The sequence below is a fragment of the Lolium perenne genome, chromosome 2 (genome assembly GCF_019359855.2).
Source record: "Lolium perenne isolate Kyuss_39 chromosome 2, Kyuss_2.0, whole genome shotgun sequence".
Taxonomy (NCBI): Eukaryota; Viridiplantae; Streptophyta; class Magnoliopsida; order Poales; family Poaceae; genus Lolium; species Lolium perenne.
Window position 1 is genome coordinate 189,150,130 of NC_067245.2, and position 10,000 is coordinate 189,160,129.

The following is a 10,000-nucleotide window of genomic DNA, read 5'->3' on the forward strand; positions in this document are numbered from 1 at the left end:
GTCGGGTGGACGCGCGGCGGTCGAGATACGGTGAAAAACCATGGCGCGCCAGCCAAAACGACGGTACCGGCTGAAAACGGCTAAGTCGGGGCGACGTCGGAAAACGTCTAACGACACGGTGAACTATAGTCGGGTGGGCGCGCGGCGGTCGAGATACGGTGAAAAACCATGGCGCGCCAGCCAAAACGATGGTACCGGCTGAAGACGGCTAAGTCGGGGCGACGTCGGAAATCGTCTAACGACACGGTGAACTATAGTCGGGTGGGCGCGCGGCGGTCGGGTTACGGTGAAAACCATGGCGCCGCAGCCAATACGACGGAATCGGCTAAAAACGGCTAAGTCGGGCCGACGTCGGAACGTCCTAACGACACGGTGAACTATATCGGGTGGGCGCGCGCGGCGGTCGAGTTACGGTGAAAAACCATGGCGCCGCCAGCCAAAACGACGGTACCGGCTGAAACCGGCTAAGTCGGGCCGACGTCGGAAAACGTCTAACGACACGGTGAACTATAGTCGGGTGGGCGCGCGGCGGTCGAGATACGGTGAAAAACCATGGCGCGCCAACCAAAACGACGGTACCGGCTGAAAACGGCTAAGTCGGGCCGACGTCGGAACGTCCAACGACACGGAGCGTACAGTCGGGTGGGCGCGCGCTGGTCGGGATACGGTGAAAACCATGGCGCCGCAGCCAATACGACGGAATCGGCTAAAAACGGCTAAGTCGGGCCGACGTCGGAAAACGTCCAACGACGCCTCCCGTACAGTCGGATGGGCGCGCGTCGGTCGGGTTACGGTGAAAACCATGGCGCCGCAGCCAATACGACGGAATCGGCTAAAAACGGCTAAGTCGGGGCGACGTCGGAAATCGTCTAACGACACGGTGAACTATAGTCGGGTGGGCGCGCGCTGGTCGGGTTACGGTGAAAACCATGGCGCCGCAGCCAATACGACGGAATCGGCTAAAAACGGCTAAGTCGGTCCGACGTCGGAAAACGTCCAACGACGCCGAGCGTAGATCGGGTGGTCGAGCTCCGGTCGGGTAACGGTGAAAACCATGGCGCCGCAGCCAATACGACGGAATCGGCTAAACGGCCAAGTCGGGCCGGCGTCGGAAAAGCGTCCAACGACGCCGAGCGTCTGATCGGGTGGGCGCGCGCTGGTCGGGTAACGGTGAAAACCATGGCGCCGCAGCCAATACGACGGAATCGGCTAAACGGCCAAGTCGGGCCGACGTCGGAAAACGTCCAACGACGCCAGCGTCTGATCGGGTGGGCGCGCGCTGGTCGGGATACGGTGAAAACCATGGCGCCGCAGCCAATACGACGGAATCGGCTAAAAACGGCCAAGTCGGTCCGACGTCGGAAAACGTCCAACGACGCCGAGCGTACAGGCGGGGGGGCGCGCGCTGGTCGGGTAACGGTGAAAACCATGGCGCCGCAGCCAATACGACGGAATCGGCGAACCAAGGCCAAGTCGGGCCGACGTCGGCCATCGTCCCCCGACGCCGAGCGTACAGTCGGGTGGGCGCGCGCTGGTCGGGTAACGGTGAAAACCATGGCGCCGCAGCCAATGTCTGACGGAATCGGCTAAAAACGGCCAAATCGGGCCGACGTCGGAAAACGTCCAACGACGCCAGCGTACTGATCGGGTGGGCGCGCTGGTCGGGATGCGGTGAAAACCATGGCGCCGCAGCCAATATGACGGAATCGGCTAAAACGGCTAAGTCGGTCCGGCGTCGGAAAACGTCCAACGACGCCAGCGTCTGATCGGGTGGGCGCGCGCTGGTCGGGTAACGGTGAAAACCATGGCGCCGCAGCCAATACGACGGAATCGGCTAAAAACGGCCAAGTCGGGCCGGCGTCGGAAAACGTCCAACGACGCCGAGCGTACAGTCGGGTGGGCGCGCGCTGGTCGGGTAACGGTGAAAACCATGGCGCCGCAGCCAATACGACGGAATCGGCTAAAAACGGCCAAGTCGGGCCGGCGTCGGAAAACGTCCAACGACGCCGAGCGTACAGTCGGGTGGGCGCGCGCTGGTCGGGATACGGTGAAAACCATGGCGCCGCAGCCAATACGACGGAATCGGCTAAAAACGGCCAAGTCGGGCCGACGTCGGAAAACGTCCAACGACGCCGAGCGTACAGTCGGGTGGGCGCGCGTCGGTCGGGTAACGGTGAAAACCATGGCGCCGCAGCCAATACGACGGAATCGGCTAAGCCTGGCAGAAAATCTCTGCCGCGGCAGAGAAATGGCCATTTTCTCTGCCGCGGCAACAGTGTAGGGCTCCTTCACAAGCTGACGGGCAGGGGTCCCAGGCGGGGCTAAGTTCCCCAGGTATATTGGGGGGGGCTGGCATCCCTCCCTGTCAAGTTGTGGGTTCGTCCCACAACTTTTCTACGCCCGTCACGTAGCAACTATACGTTGCCGTGGCGTGTCACGCGGCGACGTTTACGTTGCCGCGTGACAGTCACGTGCGACGTCTATCGTTGCCACGTGACGTGTCAGGCGAGAACAACCGTGAACAGGTGTTGCCTCTACCTCTCCACGGTTAGTGGTAGGATACGTAACATTCTGCGCCGATCCTCAATCGTCGGATGCCGTTGCCTTAAGAGAACGTCGCCGTGCAACGTTAACGTTGCTGCGGTGACACCCGCGCTGTGACACTCGGGACGCCTAGGCGCCGATGTCGGCTGAGCGCATGTCCCGCACACAGAAAGCGCACGTTCCCCGTCTCTGGTCGGGGAACAAGCGCGGTTGGCTTGTGTGACCGTCCCGTTTAACGTTGCCGCGCCACCGTGGTGACATGAGTGCGCTCCGAATTTGAGAACAACCGTGAACAGGTGTTGCCTCTACCTCTCCACAGTTAGTGGTAGGATACGTAACATTCTGCGCCGATCCTCAATCGTCGGATGCCGTTGCCTTAAGAGAACGTCGCCGTGCAACGTTAACGTTGCTGCGGTGACACCCGCGCGCTGTTGACACTCAGGACGCCTACACAGAGCAATCCCACCGTGCTTACGCGTGGTGGGAGGCTCGGGAGGCTTGACCGATGTTGGCTACGCGAGCGCATGTCCCGAACAGAGAAAGCGCACGTTCCCCGTCTATTGGCGGGGAACAAGCGCCGTTGCCTTCAGAGAACGTCCCGTTTAACGTTGCCGCGCCACCGCGGTGACATGAGTGCGCTCCGAATTTGAGAACAACCGTGAACAGGTGTTGCCTCTACCTCTCCACAGTTAGTGGTAGGATACGTAACATTCTGCGCCGATCCTCAATCAACGGATGCCGTTGCCTTAAGAGAACGTCGCCGTGCAACGTTACCGTTGCTGCGGTGACACCCGCGCGCTGTGGACACTCAGGACGCCTACACAGAGCAATCCCACCGTGCTTACGCGTGGTGGGAGGCTCGGGAGGCTTGACCGATGTTGGCTACGCGAGCGCATGAGTAGCTTTGGACCCGTGTCTGCCGGTAGATCCCCTGTCTTCGTGCGGCCGACTACAGGCGCCGTGTCCCGTCGTTCGTTTGGCTTATATGATGATGTCGCCTTTCAAGTGCTTGCGTGCTGGTACCCGACCTACGGGAAGTGGTGCTTCTAACACGTTTGCCTCGCGGTGGACACCTTCGGGTGTGCCGCTGCGGCCTAACGGCGCTTGCGGCGTTTCCTCGTGGTTCCGGCACTCCTAGTGCCCGGTGCTACCAAGGCAGCCTCGCTCCCGCTGTTGGTCTCGGATGTTGCTCACGATAAAGAGTCTTGGCAACCTTTTGGTTGCTAGGACCTGACCCTTAAGCTGCTCTCCGAATTTGAGAACAACCGTGAACAGGTGTTGCCTCTACCTCTCCACAGTTAGTGGTAGGATACGTAACATTCTGCGCCGATCCTCAATCAAGTAGGATGAGCTTGGCCCGCTCAATCGCGACAACCGGCTCGGCCGTTGCCTCGGCCTTGACACGCAAGTGGAAGGGCGGACAAAGACCGACGCTGGACGTCAACGAGGACGTGCTACCTGGTTGATCCTGCCAGTAGTCATATGCTTGTCTCAAAGATTAAGCCATGCATGTGCAAGTATGAACCAATTTGAACTGTGAAACTGCGAATGGCTCATTAAATCAGTGTTGACTACCAAAACCCACCGGCGGGCAGCGACTGTCAACACGGTAGAGCCGGGAAGAGCCTAGAGCTGCGGCTGGCTGAGACCCCTCCGAGCGACGGCCCGCAAAGCTCTTCTGGTCACACGTCCGATGCGAAGTGCAAGGGCGTGCCACCTGACCTATACCTGGTCAGGAAGGTGATGGAGATGCCTCGCTTAGTTTCCTGCATGGCATACACGTAAACATTAAATACGAGCCTCGATCGGCTCTCAGGTTATCCTGTGAATCGGCTCAAGGAGCCGATCCACCCATGATTCGTACGGGGTGCACGAATATATGGTGGTCCTGCTTGATCAAGATAAAGCTAATGAGATCTACGACGATTTAGGGTTTTCACCGCATAATCGGATCATCCTACTCCAGGTTGGGCCTCGCGGCCACGCACGGTGATCGTAAGCCGATCCTAAACAAGGCCTAAAAACCAACATGAAGTTGATCCTCGGAACATCCCGTTTAGGACTTGCGAACGACACCCTACGTGCCGCTGGATCCTCCCCCCTTCGTAAGGCCTAACTATTGCAGATATTAAACTAATCCTTGTAGAACAAGGAGCAATCGTAACGGATCAGATCTACTAAATAATGATCAAGCGGGGTGCCGCCCCCACACCTAAGATAGGTGTGAGGGCGGCTAGATATGCAAGGGTTGCACTACGCTAGCATGTTACGCGAAGAACTATGCTAACCCTAACACATCTATGATAACTACGTTGCTCGCCATCAAAAAGGCTTCAGTACGAGCAACGCATGAACAACGTGGAGCTTGTGCTGCCTAGATCGCAAGATGCGATCTAGGCAGCATGTCGCTTACCGGATAGAAACCCTCGAGACGAAGGAGTTGGCGATGCGCCGAGATTGGTTTGTTTGGTTGAACGTGAGTTGTTGTTTATTCCATAAACCCTAGATACATATTTATAGTCCAGCGGACTTTCTAATTCAGACGTGCACCTAACCGTGCACGAGTAAAACTCTAACTTTTAATCTAAGATGCGATCTACTATATTACAGATACATGGGCAATTTAGCCCAACTTCGCATATAAGGCCGATTCTTGTTCTTCCTTCCATGTATATCTTCAAGTCCATCTTAATCGTGGCCCACCTCTGACTCGGTCAAATTCTGGTGATAACACATGCCCCCCTGGTTTTGGAATTGATAATTCCAAAATCACTCTGTTTTCCTTCGTCGGGTCATGTCGTGGCAGAACCGTTGCAGTATCCTTCATCATGATGCCTTGCCTTCTCAACTTCTCTGCGTGACCTGGCAAATTTTTTTTTTCGTTAGGCACCACTTCCTCGGAAACTGCTGTGGCATTGAATTTCCACTATATCCCCTTTTATTTAACCGCTATGAACAGTTCTCCTCTGCATCTCCTTCACATTAGCACTCCAAAAGCCCTCCTGCACCACCATGTCTTCTTCCTCCTCTGCTCCATCGAATCCTTCCAGCCAGTCCTCCACATCCCGTGAGCCGACGCCGGAGTACAACCCGGCGGAGGTCCACGCGGCCAACACCCGCCGCGCCATTGCGGCCGGGGAGGAGCCAGACCATGACTTCTCCATCTGGTCCGAGGACGACAAGTCCTTGACAGACGGGGAGAGCGACCTCCGCTTCCTCGCCGACGGGGAATCGGAGGAGGAGAGCGATGACGATCGCTTCTCCTGGGATGACTTCACCTCCTCCGAGGGGGTGGAGGAGGAGGAAGAGGAGGAGGACGACGACGACGACAGCCCCTCCGACGAGCCGCCGGCCAAGCGGTTCTGCCCTTGGCCGGGCAACCTTAGCGACTTCGACAGCGACGAGGACGACGCTGACGAAGAAGACGAGGACAACGAGGGCCCGGTCGGCGGCCATTGGAGCGACGACGAGCCCGCCGGGAGCAGCGCCGACAGCGGCGACGACGGCGACGACGAGGGCAGTGATGGCCCGTAGATAGGACCTCTAGTATAGGGCCAGTAGTAGTAGATGGGGCAATGTATCCCCTAGTATTTCCTTTTGAGAGCAATCAGCTCTTTGATGTAAGAAATCCCGCCTATCAATGAAGAACTTTTCCCCAATTCGATTTTGCCGATTTCCTTTGAGCTTAATTTAGCCGATTCCCTCTCATACTGACCTTGCCGATTTGCCCCCTTTGCCAATGCGTAATGAGCCGATAGCAACGCATCGGTCCTTTGAAATTCACCCTTTCCCTCTTCAACTGATGATTTTTTAAGTCTGGCGGATAATGTAGAATCTTCAGGAAAACCTTTGAATTCTTCCAACCAAAACCAATGGTCCTCTTCAATACTCATCATTTGTGAAGAAGGTTGCAATGAAAGATCAGCCGATGGTATCTCAATCGGCTCCTTAAACTGCAAAACAGAGTATCCACCAGGCCTGCTGCCCCCCGAGCCTTACTTGAGGCGAGAATGTCAGAGAGAATGCGCCAAAAGCCGATCCCCTTTCTTCCTTAGACAGCCGATAACCCCTTCTGTTTCAGCTGAATTAGCACCAAAGATTGGAAATCCTCGACAAAAAGGCTCAGGAACCCGGATCGGCTCGAAGCAGCTGAAGAAATTTCCATTGTTTTACTCCCTCGAAGAAACAGAAGGCACCACCGCCGGCCTGGATTTGGTGGAGACTCGATTAACCTCGCATAATTCCACTAGAGTCGATGGCTGCGCATCGGCTGCTTCTCAATTCTAAAGTCGATGCCCTTGCATCGGCTGTCTGAAATTTTTTTTTCTACCGGCCAATTTTCTCCTATCGGCCCCAATATTTCATTGCACACATGTCCCCCTGCATCTGTTCCCATGTTTAGGTGCCCCCCGAGCCGAATCTGTCAAGGAATGGCAGATATCGGCTCTGTAATTCGCACGTCGGCTCCTGATAGGGTCAAGGGCGAACACAAGCAGAACATGTGGTGAGGATAATTTTGGCCGATTGCTGGGATCGGCCTCCACAATGATTGAAGCGCTGACTGAAGGTTCTGTAACGTCCCTTCATAGACTTTTGGGGCCAATCACAAGGATCAGCCTCGCCAAGTTGCACATCACTTCGCTTCAACTACATGGTCAGGCCAGTGGATAAAACCAGCTTAACCCTTCCCTTTGTCACGTCGATGCGCTCGCAGTCGTCCAAATTGATACCTGAGAGGGGTTCTTGGCCTGCTGCTTCCCATGAGTTCATGCCAGCCGTTGAAATTTCGGCTGAGTCATCGGCCTGGACGACCTCTACCTCATCTCCATCCCACTGTATTATGCATTGGTGCATCGTGGAGGGAATGCAGCAGTTGGCGTGGATCCAATCTCTTCCCAGCAGAACAGCATAAGTGCTCGTGCTGTCGACGATGAAGAACGTTGTAGGGATAGTTTTCCTTCCTACGGTCAGATCCACGTTCAGGACACCCTGTGCCTCAGATGCTTGGCCGTTGAAATCGCTCAATGTCACGTTGGTCTTGATTAGATCTGAGCTAGAGCGTCCCAACCGACGTAGCATAGAGTACGGCATGATGTTAACTGCCGCTCCGGTGTCCACCAGCATCTTATTTACAGGCCTCCCATCGATATAACCTCGCAAGTACAGGGCCTTCAGATGTCTGTAGCTCTTTTCTCGTGGCTTTTCAAAGATAACCGGCCGTGGGCCGCAGTCAAGTTGTGCCACGGGTACCTCGTCAAATCCTGGAGCACTGAACTCCGAAGGGAGGATGAACACCATATTTGTGCCAGCCGATGTTTCATCATCGGCTTTCCTTTGTTTGGGGCGCCACTCCATTTTTCGTGGACGACCCTCTTCGTCCAGGGTTCGCTGAACTTTCGCAGCCAGATCAGGTCGTGCCTTCCTTAGCGTATGCGAGTACAACCTTTCGGCTTCCTCCAGGCCGCGCAACCGCTGAACCCTTCGCTTTTGGGAACGGCTGAGTCCGTCAGGGCACCACCTTGGACGGTGGCACCTGTCTTCTTCTTCTTCTTGTCCCTCGTCTTCGGAATCCTCGAGATCTGCCCACCGAGGGGACTCAGCACGTTTGCTTTGTGGCGGGAGAGGCCCTAAGCGCTCGAACACAGACACGTTGGCTGCCCCCTTCTTCTTCTGGTTGCATTCTGGGCAATTGCCGATTGTGGGCAATCGGCTCATTCCTGAATCCCAGCAGTGTCTGAAGAAGGGGCAGTCCCAGTGTCTGGCGTTGTCATCTTGCTCCCTTGATTCTCCTTTGGCACGGCGCTCGTGCTCCTCCTCATCGCGATCATGCCGACGATGTCTTCTGGCTTCTCTAGCCAGACGATCTTTCTCATCATCATAGCTGGACTGTCGGCGTTGGTCATACTGCCTTACATACTTGTTGAGGAGGTGATCAGAGAGGGGTCGCTGATATCTTATGTTCTTCACTTCTCCCTCTGTGACGTAGCGCTTGCCATCATGATGGAGCCGATCGCGTGGAGCGGCCTCCTCTATGTCCTTGCTATGAGAGCAGCTGCCCTCATCTCCATCTTTGCCAGAGTGGTTCCCAGGTCCTACCATGTTGATGCTGAATGAGGATCCTGGCTGGCAACCTTCAGGGTAGGTGAATTCTACCATGTTAACGGCGGGGAAGGGCTGGGTATCGACCTTCATGGCGTACTGGTTGAAAATTAGACGCCCCTTCTCTATCGCCGCTTGGATGTGCTGACGCCACACCCTGCAGTCGTTGGTGGCATGGGAGAGCGAGTTGTGCCATTTGCAGTATGGCTTTCCGTTCAGCTCTTGCGCCGTGGGGAATTTGAGACCTTCAGGTATCTTCAACTGCTTTTCCTTGAGTAGGAGGTCGAAGATTTGCTCAGTCTTGGTCACGTCAAAATCAAACCCCCTGGGCGGGCCTGGCGGCTTTACCCATTTGCAGGACACGGGGGTTCCTCCCCGAGTCCATTCAGCCACTGCTACCCCTTGATCTCCCGCAGGAACTTCGTCTTCCTCTGCATCGACCAGGACTACTGCATGCTTGAACTTGTCTTGGTACAGGTCCGGGTGGCGCTGTTCATATGCCAAGGCTCGAACCATGTGCGCCGGGGTAATCGCTTGGGAGGCCATGTCCTTGAGCTGTGTTGCAAGGCCTTGCTACTGCCAACTCGATGCTTCTTTTTCAGTTATACGAACCGAATAACATCGGTTCCTAAGATTCCTGAAGCGCTGGATGTATTCTGTCACAGTTTCTCCGCGCTTCTGACGTAGTTGTGCTAGATCGGCAATGCCAGACTCGGAAGCTTCTGAATGGTATTGCATGTGGAACTGCTCTTCCAACTGCTTCCAAGTCCGGATGGAGTCTGCTGGCAAAGAGGTGTACCATCCAAAAGCCGATCCCGTGAGGGACTGTGAGAAGAGCCTCACGCGTAGCTGATCCGACACTGAAGCCGGTCCTAGTTGTGCCAAATATCGGCCGACGTGCTCGATGGAGCTGGAGCCATCTGATCCACTGAATTTGGAGAAGTCAGGGAGCCGATATTTAGGTGGCAGCGGGATCATCTCGTACTCGTCAGGGTACGGCTTGGAATAGCCGATTGCCCTTCTTTTCGGCACCATGCCGAACTGGTCTCTCGATATGGTGCATCGATTTGATCCGTTGTCGCTGCAGGAGTTGCACTCGAAGATTCGCCGGGGTGGCGTACTTAGCCAGCCATGTTTGCTTTTCCAGCTCGAGCCAACCGCAGGAGCTGAGCTCGGAGGTTCGTCGGGGTGGCGTTAGTTAACCACGTCTGCTTCTCAAGCTCGTCGGCGACGTTCCTCCTGTCTTCCCGTAAGTCCCCTGATGTTGTGGCCTGGTTTGTGAGTGCCCGCTGTTACAACTGGCACATACGTGCACGCGTATCCGTGAGGGATCTCCTTAGGCGCCTCGGGCAAGAAC